Source organism: Hibiscus syriacus, unplaced genomic scaffold (genome assembly GCF_006381635.1).
Source record: "Hibiscus syriacus cultivar Baekdansim isolate YM2019G1 unplaced genomic scaffold, ASM638163v2 tig00110890_pilon, whole genome shotgun sequence".
In the NCBI taxonomy this organism is placed as follows: Eukaryota; Viridiplantae; Streptophyta; class Magnoliopsida; order Malvales; family Malvaceae; genus Hibiscus; species Hibiscus syriacus.
Window position 1 is genome coordinate 2,447,305 of NW_024062900.1, and position 19,280 is coordinate 2,466,584.

At 35.4% G+C, this 19,280-nt stretch overlaps 1 pseudogene; it reads right to left on the bottom strand.

Annotated features, from left to right (window-relative positions):
• Nucleotides 1–1,448: 1,448 nt before the first annotated feature.
• The window catches only part of LOC120144445, a 32,729-nt pseudogene continuing 14,897 nt past the window's right edge, over nt 1,449–19,280 (bottom strand).

Here is a 19,280-nt window from a genome sequence, read left to right on the forward strand (position 1 = left end):
GGCTCAATGAGTTAACGAACTACGAAACAAGTCGATCTCTCTAGTCAAAACACATTGGTAGAATCACAAGGTCGAGGAAGCTACTTGGGAAAGACAGGAGGACATGGAAAAACAATAACCCTATCTCTTTATATTAGGTACATATTAAAATTCATGGATGAATTTTTCTTAAGGGGAAAGAATTGTAATACTCCAAATTTTGGTTAGTAACCAAAACGTAAAATTTGAAAGTTTGGTGGCCAAAGTATAAAGTTGGGAAAAGTTTAGTGACCAAAGTGGTAATTTTCCCAAAAATATTTATTCCATAAATGTATAGTTTATTCTTGAGAGTGGGGTTTTATGTAAAATAGATTCTTGATCAGGAATTTATGTTTTGAAGGTATTTTAAGAAAATCGGTATATAAAAATCATACACATTCATCTGTATCTGGGGAGTAGGTTTCTGGCTTTGGTAAAAAATTTGAGCAAAATAATGTCGGTTTGATTGTTCTAGAGCTTTTTGATGCTACCGTTCACTAGATATCATCAAGCTCTTATGAAATGCGAACGAAATGGTTTGGCTGCTTAACTGAGTTCGCGGAAACTTGCGGAATTTAGTAATGCTCATCAACTTGTAGATCACTACAATATGGCCTCAAGAATGTGTTTTCCTGTGGAACAAGCATCTTGGAGATGAATTTAGCCTCCATCACTATGATACAAAAGCTAGCATGAGAGGGAGGGAGATGACTTACACATTTAGGCAGTTTTTAGATTACGAACCCCTTAAGATTAAATCAATGTACTTCCTTTTGGAAAAATTGAGCACTAAACATGCTTTTATTAACATATAGTTATATCATCAAAGCTTATATAAAATATTGTTTGATTGTATTTTAAGTCCTTTAAAGTTTTGAAATCATTAAAATTAAACCTTGGTCCTCCTAAAATTTTTTGTTTAATTATTTTTTAATACATTATCTATTTTAAAGTTAAATGAGATTAAGTCTTTTATATAACTTTTTGGTTTAATTACTTTTTAAGATATGGTAATTTTGAAATTATTGAAATTAAGTCTCAATCCTCTATTTTTTGTGGTTTACCTTATTAGTTTAAAATATAAGCAATTTGGTCCCTTCCAAAATTTCATAATAGTTTTGCCCTTGGATCCGAGCAGCCAATGCATGCCAAAACAGTGCATAACTCGATTAACACATTGATCATTCGTCTTTGAACAATAACGGATACAACTCATGCAACAACATCGATTACGTATTCGACCATAACAATTTGAAGTTACCTTGATAACAAGAACGGAAATAAAAAAATACTTGTATATATAATTTTTATTAATGTCAGTCGGAAACATGATAACCTAGTATAATTTCTTAAAATAATTAAAAAATGAATAAAATTCATTTCCTAAAATAATAATAATAATAATAAATACTCCATAAAAACTCCAAATTTTAAAAAATAAAATCTTCACAAACGGCTTCCATAGCTAATCTTCTAACTTCACAATAAGCTTTTCTGAATTTGTCTTGAGAAATCTCGAATGAACATGACTCTTTCCCTACACATTCCTATTAAATTTCGAAAATGAAAAAACATTATCAATTAAAAACAAAAGTATAAAATTTTAACCCACATTTTTACATAGATATAGATTCTTAACTTACTTCTTCTAGTATCTATACTACATCCACATCCGATTCACATTCACCTTTCTCAAATGATCCACAAACACCTTGTGGATGACCAAAACTTGCAAATTCAATCTTTGAAATCGGTCGATTATGACAAGACAATTCCACCCGTTTTCCTTCATAAGCATTAAGCAAATCGATCCAATTTCAACAGTTTGAAATTGTACATATGAAGGATTACCACCAAATTCTTCAAAAAAAAACCAATGTGTTATCACCATCATTAAGAAATGATCGAGGAACATGATACCTTTAAAACCACAACAAAATCACAATAGCCAGTAAAAGAAAATAAAAATCTCCTCGGAAAATATTATACATATATATATATATATAACTTAGGTTACCATCTTTGGGTAGGTTCACCACACTTGGAGAGACATTTTTTATCACTATATCTGCCACGATAATCACAAGCATTTGTCTTGCAAAGCTGCTTATTAGCTATATAACTTGGCCAATATCTACCAGGACTATGACCATTCACCCAGGCCATGCCTTTTCCTAAGCCCAGTAAATCCACAACTGGTTTGTTCCCCAAAGGAGCTTTGAATGTTGTCTGAAATTTTAACATAAGAAAATCAATACCAAATATCATATATATTTTATAAAGTAAATCATTTATTTACCTTGTACCAAGTGAAGTTCTTGTTAATTGGAATTTGATCTGAAATCCATTTCAATGATGATTTTGAAGGGTCAAAATTTTTTTTTTGAAATTCCATCCAAACCTATTTTATAGGTCCATTTATTTGAAGATAGATCTTTGACAATTGTCTCGTCTCCCTTCTTCAAAACCAATTCTACAGGTGATGTAACTCCAGCTCCAACCAAGTCAAACTTTGCTTCATAGTTCTGTACGCACACATATATTAGTAATAAAAATCATAGTAAAATTTATGATTATTCATGAGTTTATGTATATATATACCTTGAATCCAACTGTAGCACTAAGTAACGATATCAAGTTTCTTCCCGGTGATAGCTTCATATTTTTCTCGAAAACGTTCGTCACGTTGTTGCCATATTTTGCCCATCGAGAACCTAAGAAACAAATTTTTACATACAATTATTTGCAATATTTTATATATAGATATATTTTAATTCAATACATATTAAATATCGTTCGTTTACCGATGTATTTTCCATGGATAAAAACATGAAGAACATGGCCAGTATCAGTTACACGAAGAGTCACAGTTTCATTTAACATGAGATCATCTTTTCCAAGCTCGACACTGTCAAAACAAATTAATCTAAATATATATATTTATATAAATATGGAATGAAGTATATGTAGTACAAATAACTAATTTACCTTGCCATATACCACAAGTAGTCACTAGCATCATTTGCCATATCTTTTTGATCAACAATACTATTAACGGAAACATCTCCCTTTCCTTGAACCGAAGTCAATTCAATCAATTCAGGTCTCCACGTCCATTTAAGAGAATCCGGCTCATCTTTAGCTTTGTTTGATTTCTTAATCATCATTGAAGTTTGAGCATAAACCTAATTTGTAACCCCCTCAGATCGATGCGGGTAAACCGATCCGATCTGGAGTGTCACATTAGGGTCACCGGAGCGACCCAGTGTAAAAATAGCGGAAAATTTAAAACTTTTGTCAAAACATGTAACTTATAAAATGATTTATCAATATGCAGAAATAAAACAGATGTTCATACTCAGATATAAAACAAAATACAATTACATGCCCCCTAATCACATGTACCATACTTTGTAACAACGCCGGAAGAACTCCCTTACTGAAGTCGATAGATGCACTGGTACAATTCTTTTAACCTGAAAAGGTGAGTAATAGAGTGAGCTTCGAAAAGCTCAGTAATACAGAACTACCAGATGATGCTGAAGAACGTGCAGATACAGATAAACATACATATCCTTATTATTTCCGAACATTTATAGATTTTTATGCTGAGCAGAGATCCTAGTGATATTTCAGATGGTAACAGACAATGAGCTTTTAGTTCAGACAAATATTTTGGATGACTGAGTTTAGGATATCATAATAGGTTATCTAGTGTGTTCCCAAAAACCATGTAACTTTTCAGATCTTTTTAAAACATATATATATATATATACCCCCATCCCAACACATCATAATGTGTAGGTTCCCCAGAACCATACACCCAACCCAACACATCATATAAGGCCCTAAGCACAAAGCCGAGGAACCTGCGAAACTTCTTCCTTCAACATACCCCCAATTAAAACATTTTCCGTCCGTAAACAGATATATCAAAAATCAAAACATAAATCAGGTCAAGTATCATATCAGAAATCAGGTCAAGTAATAGATCAGAATCCAAGTCAAGTATCAGATCAGAATCCATGTCAGATATCAGATCAGAATCCATGTCAAGTATCAGATCAAAATTCAAATCGAAAATCGATAAAATATTCATGTGAGTAGGGAACACAAGTATCATATCAGAAATCAGGTCAAGTAATAGATCAGAATCCAAGTCAAGTATCAGATCAGAATCCATGTCAGATATCAGATCAGAATCCATGTCAAGTATCAGATCAAAATTCAAATCGAAAATCGATAAAATATTCATGTGAGTAGGGAACACACCAGAGTTTATGGATATTATTTAGAGGGACTAGATAATCTTATAAGGCATAGAAACACGGATCTTCAGTATGTCGATAGAATATTGGAATTTAGAATCACTATTGGAAGAGTTCATTAACTGACATAATCATCAGTTATTCAGAATGTGAATTATCAGGATCATATCTTATTCGGACAGTTTTCAGAAGCTGTACGTAATCAGAAGGGTATTCAAAATCCTTTACATCCATGTCAATTGATCGGATAATCGAACAACTTGAGAACGAAGATTCAGAACCTGAACAATCTATGTCGACTAGTCAATTCATTTTCCTTCTAGGGTATTTACTCTTTAATACCACAAATTCTTGTCCATAGATCATCTTCAGAATCATCGCTGAATAGATATTCCAATGGTCTTTATTTCATTTCCAAGGTTCTACTATATCATGAAAATATTGACGTGCTTGATTTGTAGTTCATGTTCCATAAGGGCGATACATCATGTAAATTAATCCGAATTTCCAGGCTTAACCTAATCACTTACTTAATCCTCAATCATTAAAGTTACTTAGTTCATTTAGCATCCAAGTCCCTTCCAGTTACTTCGGGATTTTCCAGAGTAATACAACGTTCCTATATTTTAGATATATATTGTACTTTAGATCCATTCAATTTGGTCTTCTTGGTTGATTTGTCGAACAAACGTCCAATTCTTAATACTGAATGCGATCTAGAATTGAGCTGAGCTGAATATTTCCAAAATTATCATCGAGCCAAACTTGAGAAGACAAACACGCATTCAAGTAATATTTATGCCGTTCAGGTACTGACATATCATTAAGGTTGATCGGCTCACTTGAGCTGTGTTCCATAACTTTTAAAGGTAGTCTAACACCTATGCTTATTTGGATTCCTTAATTAATCTAAGACATTTACTTAGAATAGGACATAAGGGTATTTTGGTAATTTGGTATTCATTTTTATTCCATTTATTTCAGAGCTCGAAGATATCCAATCATTCTTGAGCTTAATGGTATTATGGGTCATTTCCATTACATGGGTATTTTGGTCATTTTATAGATTCAGCGTATTTCAAACCTTTCCTTCCGTCCGATTTTACTATTAAATTCAATCTTATCATTTATTTCAGTCCTTTCGAACAATTCTGACAACAGAACACCCCCGACAAATTGTTCTTCACGTATTTACTCATAACTCGGATATTTTCGGGTCAAGTGCCTTCTCAGATTTTACAAACGGAATATCAAGAATTTTCCTGCACTAAGTCAGGATCTTAACAATTAAATACGTACTTAATCGAGTTAAGTACGAATCATCTAAGTATTTTCTCATTAAGAGTCAACTCAGACTATTCTACCTCTTAAGGGTATTTTCATAATTTCTTAACTAGATAATTTCGATATTAGCTCTTAACAAAAATAATATAATTTAGAGATCCTATGATCAATTGCTTTCTTCAACACTCTCTGATCTTGAAACGGTTCTTTTAACAGACTTCTAGTATCCTTCATAAACTCTCCTAGGATTAAAATCGGTTATCCATAATTTCCAAATAAAACTAACATTTCTTATGCACATCAATATTTTTATCAGATCAATATGTCTGTAAAATCCTCTTATCTAACTTCCATATTCAAATCTTGTCTTTTCATAACATAAGGGTATTTTCGTAATTTTACCCTACCGAAATATTCTAATAATTTCTTATCCAAGTACCTTTAACATTTAACCTTTGATGAAATAAATTCTAAGTTGCAGATACAGGGCTGATTTCTTTATCACTAATCACAAACTTGTAATTTAATCTAACAATTCCTCAATCTCTTATATTAGTCATTCAATCCGTAATTAGTTACAGAATTTCTATCATATCATATCGAGTGTATAAATTATTCAACTCCGCCAAAGTGACCAGAATTATCTTGTTCATGCATTTATCAATATAAACATGTTCCATAAAGCATAAAGAGGTAGTACAGTATTACCTCGTTTTCTTTGCAATACTGATCGAACATAAAAATCCCATTCGAACGCCTTTGATCTTCAATTCAACTTCCAATAATTTCTCAGATACATATCAACATAAATTATATCAGAAACGAAGCTTAATTGCGATAAACGGATCGAATCGGGTGATAAATCAGTGAAAAATAGCCTACCGGGTTCGAATTTAGTGAAATGGACTTCGGATTCGGATTCAGGACATCGAAAGTATAAAATATGACTTTTCAGAAATTTGGAATTTTCTGTCAAAATCAAAGTCAACGGGTTTGACCGGCAATTTCGAGGCCTTCGGGTTTGAATTTCGAAAAACGGACAGCGGAATTGGATTTGGAACGTCGAAAAATGTCAGGATAGGTATACTCGGTCAAAGTCGAAGGTCGTTTAATGCCCTTTCAAAGCCAGTCAAAGTTTTGGTCAACAGTGGTCAATGCCGGTCAACGAGTCAACGGGTCAACGGGTCGGGTCAACGGGTCGGGTCGGGTAAACGGGTCGGGTCGGGTCGGGTTATGACCGATCAAACCAGTCAACTATACACCAAAACCGGTCAAACCGGTCATTTTTCCTTCCCCACGCGCAGTGGCGGCGCATGGGGGCGCGTGAACAGTGCCCTGATATCGGAACATTCCCGAAAAATTTTCTAAAAATTATTTTAAGCGATTTCAAGATACTTACAAAGCTCGGTTCAATTTTTTGAACGGCAGAGAGCTCGATTTCACTGAATCGGAAACTTTGACCGCTTCACCTCCACCCGCGCTACCGCTGCCGGAGAAAAGGGAGGACACCGGTGGACTCGGAACGGCACAAAGAACACGATGGTGCGGGAGGTGTCGTAAACGGATGACCCGATCGTCGTGAATCGATGAAAAACCAACTAAAACCGAGTTATTACCGATGATACTTCCGACTGAAATTCACGACGAACGGTGATGATTCACGACGAAAGGTTTGAGGGGTTTTGTTCCTCGATTGACAACGAACACGATGGTGGTTTCGTCTTGTCGATCGGAGGTCGGACGGCGAGTAGATCGGAGTTCGAAGTAGGGCGAACGGGGGAGCGAAATGGGAGGAATCTGGAAAACTGAGCACGGGTGGGGAGTTATAATTCATCCCATAATAAAAATGGGTAAACCATGAGTTTAGCCACTGAACTTCCTGCACTTCATAAAACAGTCTGCCAACTTTAAAATTATGTAATTTAACCCACTGTTTCCTTTAAAATACCAATTAAATACACCACTTTATAATTTCTTAATTTTAACCCCTAAATTGGAGTGTTACAATTCTCCCCTCCTTAAAAGAATTTCGTCCTCGAAATTCATTCATGTCACATTATTACAGAAATGAAATTTTCATCAGTTCTTTTAGATCTTTCGTGTAGCTCTTTTAGAAATATGGATCCTCCACTAATCCTTAACCAGTTCAGTATACATTCTTATCAGAACTTTTCCTTATTTCAATAAAAGAATCCGAACGAAAATGTCATTGAGTAATCAATTCAATCTTTGTCATAAGAATAAGCTCCTAGTGCAGTAGCATATCCCAATTTCATTTCCGGAGTCAAGTCAGAATTTTTCAGATAAATAACTCTCATAAGGTTCGTGAGGTACTTTACAGCGTTTAGACAGATGCTACTGGTATTCCTTTTTATACAAGTATAGCCTTAACAGATAGAAACTTTGGTTTACTCGCTACAGATAGGGACTCAGCCCTGGAGTTTCGGCTCAGAGAGGTACGATTGCAGTCTAGGGGCATGTACTGATCAGACATATTTTGACATTCGACCGGCCGGTCTATCTTAAAAATTTTTGACACAAACCATGGCTCTGATACCACTAAATGTAACCCCCTCAGATCGATGCGGGTAAACCGATCCGATCTAGAGTGTCACATTAGGGTCACCGGAGCGACCCAGTGTAAAAATAGCGGAAAATTTAAAACTTTTGTCAAAAGAAGTAACTTATATAAAATGATTTATCAATATGCAGAAATAAAACAGATGTTCAGACTCAGATATAAAACAAAATACAATTACATGCCCCCTAATCACATGTACCATACTTTACAACAACGCCGGAAGAACTCCCTTACTGAAGTCGATAGATGCACTGGTACAATTCTTTTAACCAGAAAAGGTGAGTAATAGAGTGAGCTTCGAAAAGCTCAGTAATACAGAACTACCAGATGATGCTGAAGAACGTGCAGATACAGATAAACATATATATCCTTATTATTTTCGAACATTTATAGATTTTTATGCTGAGCAGAGATCCTACTGATATTTCAGATGGTAACGGACAATGAGCTTTCAGTTCAGACAAATATTTTGGATGACTGAGTTTAGGAGATCAGAATAGGTTATCTAGTGTGTTCCCAAAAACCATGTAACTTTTCAGATCTTTTTAAAACATATATATATATACCCCCATCCCAACACATCATAATGTGTAGGTTCCCCAGAACCATACACCCAACCCAACACATCATATAAGGCCCTGAGCACAAAGCCGAGGAACCTGCGAAACTTATTCCTTCAACAATACCCCCCAATTAAAACATTTTTCGTCCGTAAACATATATATCAAAAATCAAAACATAAATCAGGTCAAGTATCATATCAGAAATCAGGTCAAGTAACAGATCATAATCCAAGTCAAGTATCAGATCAGAATCCATGTCAGATATCAGATCAGAATCCATGTCAAGTATCAGATCAGAATCCATGTCAAGTATCAGATCAGAATTCAAATCGAAAATCGATAAAAATATTCATGTGAGTAGGGAACACACCAGAGTTTATGGATATTATTTAGAGGGACTAGATAATCTTATAAGGCAGAGAAACACGGATCTTCAGTATGTCGATACAATATTGGAATTTAGAATCACTATTGGAAGAGTTCATTAACTGACATAATCATCAGTTATTCAGAATGTGAATTATCAGGATCATATCTTATTCGGACAGTTTTCAGAAGCTGTACAGGGTATTCAGAATCCTTTACATCCATGTCAATTGATCGGATAATCGAACAACTTGAGAACGAAGATTCAGAACCTGAACAATCTATGTCGACTGGTCAATTCATTTTCCTTCTAGGGTATTTACTCTTTAATACCACAAATTCTTATCCATAGATCATCTTCAGAATCATCGCTGAATAGATATTCCAATGGTCTTTATTTCATTTCCAAGGTTCTACTATATCATGGAAATATTGACGTGCTTGATTTGTAGTTCATGTTCCATAAGGGCGATACATCATGTAAATTCATCCGAATTTCCAGGCTTAACCTAATCACTTACTTAACCTATATTTTAGATATATATTGTACTTTAGATCCATTCAATTTGGTCTTCTTGGTTGATTTGTCGAACAAACGTCCAATTCTTAATACTGAATGCGATCTAGAATTGAGCTGAGCTGAATATTTCCAAAATTATCATCGAGCCAAACTTGAGAAGACAAACACGCATTCAAGTAATATTTATACCGTTCAGGTACTGACATATCATTAAGGTTGATCGGCTCACTTGAGTTGTGTTCCATAACTTTTAAAGGTAGTCTAACACCTATGCTTATTTGGATTCCTTAATTAATCCAAGACATTTACTTAGAATAGGACATAAGGGTATTTTGGTAATTTGGTATTCATTTTTATTCCATTTATTTCAGAGCTCGAAGATATCCAATCATTCTTGAGCTTGATGGTATTCTTGGGTCATTTCCATTACAGGGGTATTTTGGTCATTTTATAGATTCAGCGTATTTCAAACCTTTTCTTCCGTCCGATTTTACTATTAAATTCAATCTTATCATTTATTTCAGTCCTTTCGAACAATTCTGACAACAGAACACCCCCGACAAATTGTTCTTCACATATTTACTCATAACTCGGATATTTCCGGGTTAAGTGCCTTCTCAGATTTTACAAACGGAATATCAAGAATTTTCCTGCACTAAGTCAGGATCTTAACAATTAAATCTGTACTTAATCGAGTTAAGAACGAATCCTCTAAGTATTTTCTCATTAAGAGTCAACTCAGATTATTCTACCTCTTAAGCGTATTTTCGTAATTTCTTAACTAGATAATTTCGATATTAGCTCTTAACAAAAATAATATAATTTAAAGATCCTATGATTACTTGCTTTCTTCAACACTCTCTGATCTTGAAATGGTTCTTTTAACAGACTTCTAGTATCCTTCATAAACTCTCCTAGGATTAAAACCGGTTATCCATAATTTCCAAATAAAACTAACATTTCTTATGCACATCAATATTTTTATCAGATCAATATGTCTGTAAAATTCTCTTATCTAACTTCCATATTCAAATCTTGTCTTTTCATAACATAAGGGTATTTTCGTAATTTTACCCTACCGAAATATTCTAATAATTTCTCATCCAAGTACCTTTAACATTTAACCTTTGATGAAATAAATTATAAGTTGCAGATACAGGGCTGATTTCTTTATCACTAATCACAAACTTGTAATTTAATCTAACAATTCCTCAATCTCTTATATTAGTCATTCGATCCGTAATTAGTTACAGAATTTCTATCACATCATATCGAGTGTATAAATTATTCAACTCCACCAAAATGACCAGAATTATCTTGTTCATGCATTTATCAATATAAACATGTTCCATAAAGCATAAAGAGGTAGTACAGTATTATCTCGATTTCTGTGCAATAATATTCGACCATAAAAATCTCATTCGAACGCCTTTGATCTTCAATTCAACTTCCAATAATTTCTCAGATACATATCAACATAAATTATATCAGAAACGGAGCTTAAATGCGATAAACGGATCGAATCGGGTGATAAATCAGTGAAAAATAGCTTACCGGGTTCGAATTTAGTGAAATGGACTTCGGATTCGGATTCCGGACATCGAAAGTATAAAATATGACTTTTCAGAAATTTGGAATTTTCGGTCAAAATCAAAGTCAACAGGTTTGACCGGCAATTTCGAGGCCTTCGGGTTTGAATTTCGAAAAACGGACAGCGGAATTGGATTTGGAACGTCGAAAAATGTCAGGATAGGTATACTCGGTCAAAGTCGAAGGTCGTTTAATGCCCTTTCAAAGCCAGTCAAAGTTTTGGTCAACAGTGGTCAACGCCGGTCAACGGTCAACGAGTCAACCGGTCAACGGGTCGGGTCAACGGTTCGGGTCAGGTAAACGGGTCGGGTCGGGTTGGGTTATGACCGGTCAAACCGATCAACTATGCACCAAAACCGGTCAAACCGATCATTTTTCCTTCCCAACGCGCAGTGGCGCCGAGTGGGGGCGCGTGAACAGTGCCCTAATATCGGAACATTCCCGGAAAATTTTCTAAAAATTATTTTAAGCGATTTCGAGATACTTACAAAGCTCGGTTCAATTTTTTAAACTGCGGAGAGCTCGATTTCACTGAATCGGAAACTTTGACCGCTTCACCTCCACACGCGCTACCGCTGCCGGAGAAAAGGGAGGACGCCGGTGGACTCGGAACGGCACAAAGAACACGATGGTGTGGGAGGTGTCGTAAACGGATGACCCGATCGTCGTGAATTTATGAAAAACCAACTAAAATCGAGTTATTACCGACGATACTTCCGACTGAAATTGACGACGAACGGCGATGATTCACGACGAAAGGTTTGAGGGGTTTTGTTCCTCGATTGACAACGAACACGATGGTGGTTTCGTCTTGTCGATCGGAGGTCGGACGGCGAGTAGATCGGAGTTCAAAGTAGGGCGAACGGGGGAGCGAAATGGGAGGAATCTGGAAAACTGAGCACGGGTGGGGAGTTATAATTCATCCCATAATAAAAATGGGTAAACCATGAGTTTAGCCACTGAACTTCCTGCACTTCATAAAACAGTCTGCCAACTTTAAAATTATGTAATTTAACCCACTGTTTCCTTTAAAATACCAATTAAATCCACCACTTTATAATTTCTTAATTTTAACCCCTAAATTAGAGTGTTACAATTCTCCCCTCCTTAAAAGAATTTCGTCATCGAAATTCATTCATGTCACATTATTACAGAAATGAAATTTTCATCAGTTCTTTCAGATCTTTCGTGTAGCTCTTTTAGAAATATGGATCCTCCACTAATCCTTAATCTGTTCAGTATACATTCTTATCAGAACTTTTCCTTATTTCAATAAAAGAATCCGAACGAAAATGTCATTGAGTAATCAATTCAATCTTTGTCATAAGAATAAGCTCATAGTGCAGTAGCATATCCCAATTTCATTTCCGGAGTCAAGTCAGAATTTTTCAGATAAATAACTCTCACATTGTTCGTGAGATACTTTACAGCGTTTAGATAGATGTTACTAGTATTCCATTTTATACAAGTATAGCCTTAACAGATAGAAACTTTGGTTTACTCGCTACAGATAGGGACTCAGCCCTGGAGTTTCGGCTCAGAGAGGTACGATTGCAGTCTAGGGGATGTACTGATCAGACATATTTTGACATTCGACCGGCCAGTCTATCTTAAAAAATTTTGACACAAACCATGGCTCTGATACCACTAAATGTAACCCCCTCAGATCGTTGTGGGTAAACCGATCCGATCTGGAGTGTCACATTAGGGTCACCGGAGTGACCCAGTGTAAAAATAGCGGAAAATTTAAAACTTTTGTCAAAACATGTAACTTATAAAATGATTTATCAATATGCAGAAATAAAACAGATGTTCAGACTCAGATATAAAACAAAATACAATTACATGCCCCCTAATCACATGTATCATACTTTACAACAACGTCGGAAGAACTCCCTTACTGAAGTCGATAGATGCACTGGTACAATTCTTTTAACCAGAAAAGGTGAGTAATAGAGTGAGCTTCGAAAAGCTCAGTAATACAGAACTACCAGATGATGCTGAAGAACGTGCATATACAGATAAATATACATATCCTTATTATTTTCGAACATTTATAGATTTTTATGCTGAGCAGAGATCCTACTGATATTTCAGATGGTAACGGACAATGAGCTTTCAGTTCAGACAAATATTTTGGATGACTGAGTTTAGGAGATCAGAATAGGTTATCTAGTGTGTTCCCAAAAACCATGTAACTTTTCAGATCTTTTTAAAACGTATATATATATATATACCCCCATCCCATCACATCATAATGTGTAGGTTCCCCAGAACCATACACCAAACCCAACACATCATATAAGGCCCTGAACACAAATCCGAGGAACCTGCGAAACTTCTTCCTTCAACAATACCCCCCCAATTAAAACATTTTTCGTCCGTAAACAGATATATCAAAAATCAAAACATAAATCAGGTCAAGTATCATATCAGAAATCAGGTCAAGTAACAGATCAGAATCCAAGTCAAGTATCAGATCAGAATCCATGTCAGATATCAGATCAGAATCCATGTCAAGTATCATATCAGAATCCATGTCAAGTATCATATCATAATTCAAATCGTAAATCGATAAAATATTCATGTGAGTAGGGAACACACCAGAGTTTATGGATATTATTTAGATGGACTAGATAATCTTATAAGGCAGAGAAACACGGATCTTCAGTATGTCGATAGAATATTGGAATTTAGAATCACTATTGGAAGAGTTCATTAACTGACAGAATCATCAGTTATTCAGAATGTGAATTATCAGGATCATATCTTATTCGGACAGTTTTCAGAAGCTGTACGTAATCAGAAGGGTATTCAGAATCCTTTACATCCATATCAATTGATCGGATAATCGAACAACTTGAGAAAGAAGATTCAGAACCTGAACAATCTATGTCGACTGGTCAATTCATTTTCCTTCTAGGGTATTTACTCTTTAATACCACAAATTCTTGTCCATAGATCATCTTCAGAATCATCACTGAATAGATATTCCAATGGTCTTTATTTCATTTCCAAGGTTCTACTATATCATGAAAATACTGACGTGCTTGATTTGTAGTTCATGTTCCATAAGGGCGATACATCATGTAAATTCATCCGAATTTCCAAGCTTAACCTAATCACTTACTTAATCCTCAATCATTAAAGTTACTTAGTTCATTTAGCATCCAATTCCCTTCCAGTTACTTCGGGATTTTCCAGAGTAATACAACGTTCCTGTATTTCAGATATATATTGTACTTTATATCCATTCAATTTGGTCTTCTTGGTTGATTTGTCGAACAAACGTCCAATTCTTAATACTGAATGCGATTTAGAATTGAGCTGAGCTGAATATTTCTAAAATTATCATCGAGCCAAACTTGAGAAGACAAACACGCATTCAAGTAATATTTATGCCGTTCAGGTACTGACATATCATTAAGGTTGATCGGCTCACTTAAGTTGTGTTCCATAACTTTTAAAGGTAGTCTAACACCTATACTTATTTGGATTCCTTAATTAATCCAAGAAATTACTTAGAATAGGACATAAGGGTATTTTGGTAATTTGGTATTCATTTTTATTCCATTTATTTCAGAGCTCGAAGATATCCAATCATTCTTGAGCTTGATGGTATTCTTGGTTCATTTCCATTACAGGGGTATTTTGGTCATTTTACAGATTCAGCGTATTTCAAACCTTTCCTTCCGTCCGATTTTACTATTAAATTCAATCTTATCATTTATTTCATTCCTTTAGAATAATTCTGATAATAGAACACCCCCGACAAATTGTTCTTCACGTATTTACTCATAACTCGGATATTTCCGGGTCAAGTGCCTTCTCAGATTTTACAAACGGAATATCATGAATTTTCCTGCACTAAGTTAGGATCTTAACAATTAAATCCGTACTTAATCGAGTTAAGTACGAATCCTCTAAGTATTTTCTCATTCAGAGTCAACTCAGATTATTCAACCTCTTAAGGGTTTTTTCGTAATTTCTTAACCAGATAATTTCGATATTAGCTCTTAACAAAAATAATATAATTTAGAGATCCTATGATTAATTGCTTTCTTCAACATTCTCTGATCTTGAAACGGTTCTTTTACAGACTTCTAGTATCCTTCATAAACTCTCCTAGGATTAAAACCAGTTATCCATAATTTCCAAATAAAACTAACATTTCTTATGCACATCAATATTTTTATCAGATCAATATGTCTGTAAAATCCTCTTATCTAACTTCCATATTCAAATCTTGTCTTTTCATAACATAAGGGTATTTTCGTAATTTTACCCTACCGGAGTATTCTCATAATTTCTCATCCAAGTACCTTTAACATTTAACTTTTGATGAAATAAATTATAAGTTGCAGATACAGGGCTGATTTCTTTATCACTAATCACAAACTTGTAATTTAATCTAACAATTCCTCAATCTCTTATATTAGTCATTCGATCCGTAATTAGTTACAGAATTTCTATCACATAATATCGAGTGTATAAATTATTCAACTCCACCAAAGTGACCAACATTATCTTGTTCATGCATTTATCAATATAAACTGGTTCCATAAAGCATAAAGAGGTAGTAAAGTATTACCTCGATTTCCGTGCAATACTGATCGACCATAAAAATCCCATTCAAACGCCTTTGATCTTCAATTCAACTTCCAATAATTTCTCAGATACATATCAACATAAATTATATAAGAAACGAAGCTTAATTGCGATAAACGGATCGAATCGAGTGATAAATCAGTGAAAAATAGCTTACCGGGTTCGAATTTGGTGAAATGGACTTCGGATTCGGATTTAGGACGTCGAAAGTATAAAATATGACTTTTCAGAAATTTGGAATTTTCGGTCAAAATCAAAGTCAACGGGTTTGACCGGCAATTTCGAGGCCTTCTGGTTTGAATTTCAAAAAACGGACAGCGGAATTGGATTTGGAACGTCAAAAAATGTCAGGATAGGTATACTCGGTCAAAGTCGAAGGTCGTTTAATACCCGGTCAAAGACAGCCAAAGTTTTGGTCAACAGTGGTCAACGCCAGTCAACGGTCAACGAGTCAACGGGTCAACGGGTCGGGTAAACGGGTCGGGTCGGATCGGGTTATGACCGGTCAACTATGCACCAAACCCGGTCAAATCGGTCATTTTTCCTTCCCCACGCGCAGTGGCGGCGCGTGAACAGTGCCTTGATATCGGAAAATTCCCGAAAAAATTTCTAAAAATTATTATAAGCGATTTCGAGATACTTACAAAGCTCGGTTCAATTTTTTGAACGGCGGAGAGCTCAATTTCACTGAATCGGAAACTTTGACCGCTTCACCTCCACATGCGCTACCGCTGCCGGAGAAAAAGGAGGACACCAGTGGACTCGGAACGGCACAAAGAACACGATGGTGCGGGAGGTGTCGTAAATGAATGATTCGATCGTCGTGAATCGATGAAAAACCAACTAAAACCGAGTTATTACCGACGTTACTTCCGACTGAAATTCACGACAAACGGCGATGATTCACGTAAAAAGGTTTAAGGGGTTTTGTTCCTCGATTGACAACGAACACGATGATGGTTTCGGCTTGTCCATCGGAGGTCGGATGGCGAGTAGATCGGAGTTCGAAGTAGGGAGAACGGGGGAGGGAAATGGGAGGAATCTGGAAAACTGAGCACGGGTGGGGAGTTATAATTCATCCCATAATAAAAATGGGTAAACCATGAGTTTAGCCACTGAACTTCCTGCACTTCATAAAACAGTCTGCCAACATTAAAATTTTGCAATTTAACCCACTGTTTCCTTTAAAATACCAATTAAATCCACCACTTTATAATTTCTTAATTTTAACCCCTAAATTGGAGTGCTACAATTCTCCCCTCCTTAAAAGAATTTCGTCCTCGAAGTTCATTCATGTCACATTATTATAGAAATGAAATTTTCATCAGTTCTTTCAGATCTTTCGTGTAGCTCTTTTAGAAATATGGATCCTCTACTAATCCTTAACCAGTTCAGAATACATTCTTATCAGAACTTTTCCTTATTTCAATAAAAGAATCCGAATGAAAATGTCATTGAGTAATCAATTCAATCTTTGTCATAAGAATAAGCTCATAGTGCAATAGCATATCCCAATTTCATTTCCGGAGTCAAGTCAGAATTTTTCAGATAAATAACTCTCACATGGTTCGTGAGGTACTTTACAGCGTTTAGATAGATGTTACTGGTATTCCTTTTTGTACAAGTATAGCCTTAACAGATAGAAACTTTGGTTTACTCGCTACAGATAGGGACTCAGCCCTGGAGTTCCGGCTCAGAGAGGTACGATTGCAGTCTAGGGGCATGTACTGATCAGACATATTTTGACATTCGACCGGCCGGTCTATCTTAAAAAAATTTGACACAAACCATGGCTCCGATACCACTAAATGTAACCCCCTCATATCGATGCGGGTAAACCGATCCGATCTTGAGTGTCACATTAGGGTCACCGGAGTGACCCAGTGTAAAAATAGCGGAAAATTTAAATCTTTTGTCAAAACATGTAACTTATAAAATGATTTATCAATATGCAGATATAAAACAGATGTTCAGACTCAGATATAAAACAAAATACAATTACATGCCCCCTAATCACATGTACCATACTTTGCAACAACGCCGGAAGAACTCCCTTGCTGAAGTCGATAGATGCACTGGTACAATTCTTTTAACCTGAAAAGGTGAGTAATAGAGTGAACTTCGAAAAGCTCAGTAATACAGAACTACCAGATGATGCTGAAGAACGTGCAGATACAGATAAATATGCATATCCTTATTATTTCCGAACATTTATAGATTTTTATGCTGAGCAGAGATCCTACTGATATTTCAAATGGTAACGGACAATGAGCTTTCAGTTCAGACAAATATTTCGGATGACTGAGTTTAGGAGATCAGAATAGGTTATCTAGTGTGTTCCCAAAAACCATGTAACTTTTCAGATCTTTTTAAAACATATATATATATATATACCCCCCATCCCAACACATCATAATGTGTAGGTTCCCCAGAACCATACACCCAACCCAACACATCATATAAGGCCCTGAGCACAAAGCCGAGGAACCTGAGAAACTTCTTCCTTCAACAATACCCCCCAATTAAAACATTTTTCGTCCGTAAACAGATATATCAAAAATCAAAACATAAATCAGGTCAAGTATCATATCAGAAATCAGGTCAAGTAACAGATCAGAATCCAAGTCAAGTATCAGATCAGAATCCATGTCAGATATCAAATCAGAATCCATGTCAAGTATCATATCAGAATCCATGTCAAGTATCATATCAGAATTCAAATCAAAAATCAGATAAAATATTCATGTGAGTAGGGAACACACCAGAGTTTATGGATATTATTTAGACGGACTAGATAATCTTATAAGGCAGAGAAACATGGATCTTCAGTATGTCGATAGAATATTGGAATTTAGAATCACTATTGGAAGAGTTCATTAACTGACAGAATCATCAGTTATTCAGAATGTGAATTATCAGGATCATATCTTATTCGGACAGTTTTCAGAAGTTGTACGTAATCAGAAGGGTATTCAGAATCCTTTACATCCATGTCAATTGATCAGATAATCGAACAACTTGAGAACGAAGATTCAGAACCTGAACAATCTATGTCGACTGGTCAATTCGTTTTCCTTCTAGGGTATTTACTCTTTAATACCACAAATTCTTGTCCATAGATCATCTTCAGAATCATCGCTGAATAGATATTCCAATGGTCTTTATTTCATTTCCAAGGTTCTACTATATCATGAAAATACTGACGTGCTTGATTTGTAGTTCATGTTCCATAAGGGCGATACATCATGCAAATTCATCCGAATTGTCTAGGCTTAACCTAATCACTTACTTAATCCTCAATCATTAAAGTTACTTAGTTCATTTAGCATCCAAGTCCCTTCCAGTTACTTCAGGATTTTCCAGAGTAATACAACGTTCCTGTATATCAGATATATATTATACTTTAGATCCATTCAATTTGGTCTTCTTGGTTGATTTGTCGATTAAACGTCCAATTCTTAATACTGAATGCGATCTAGAAT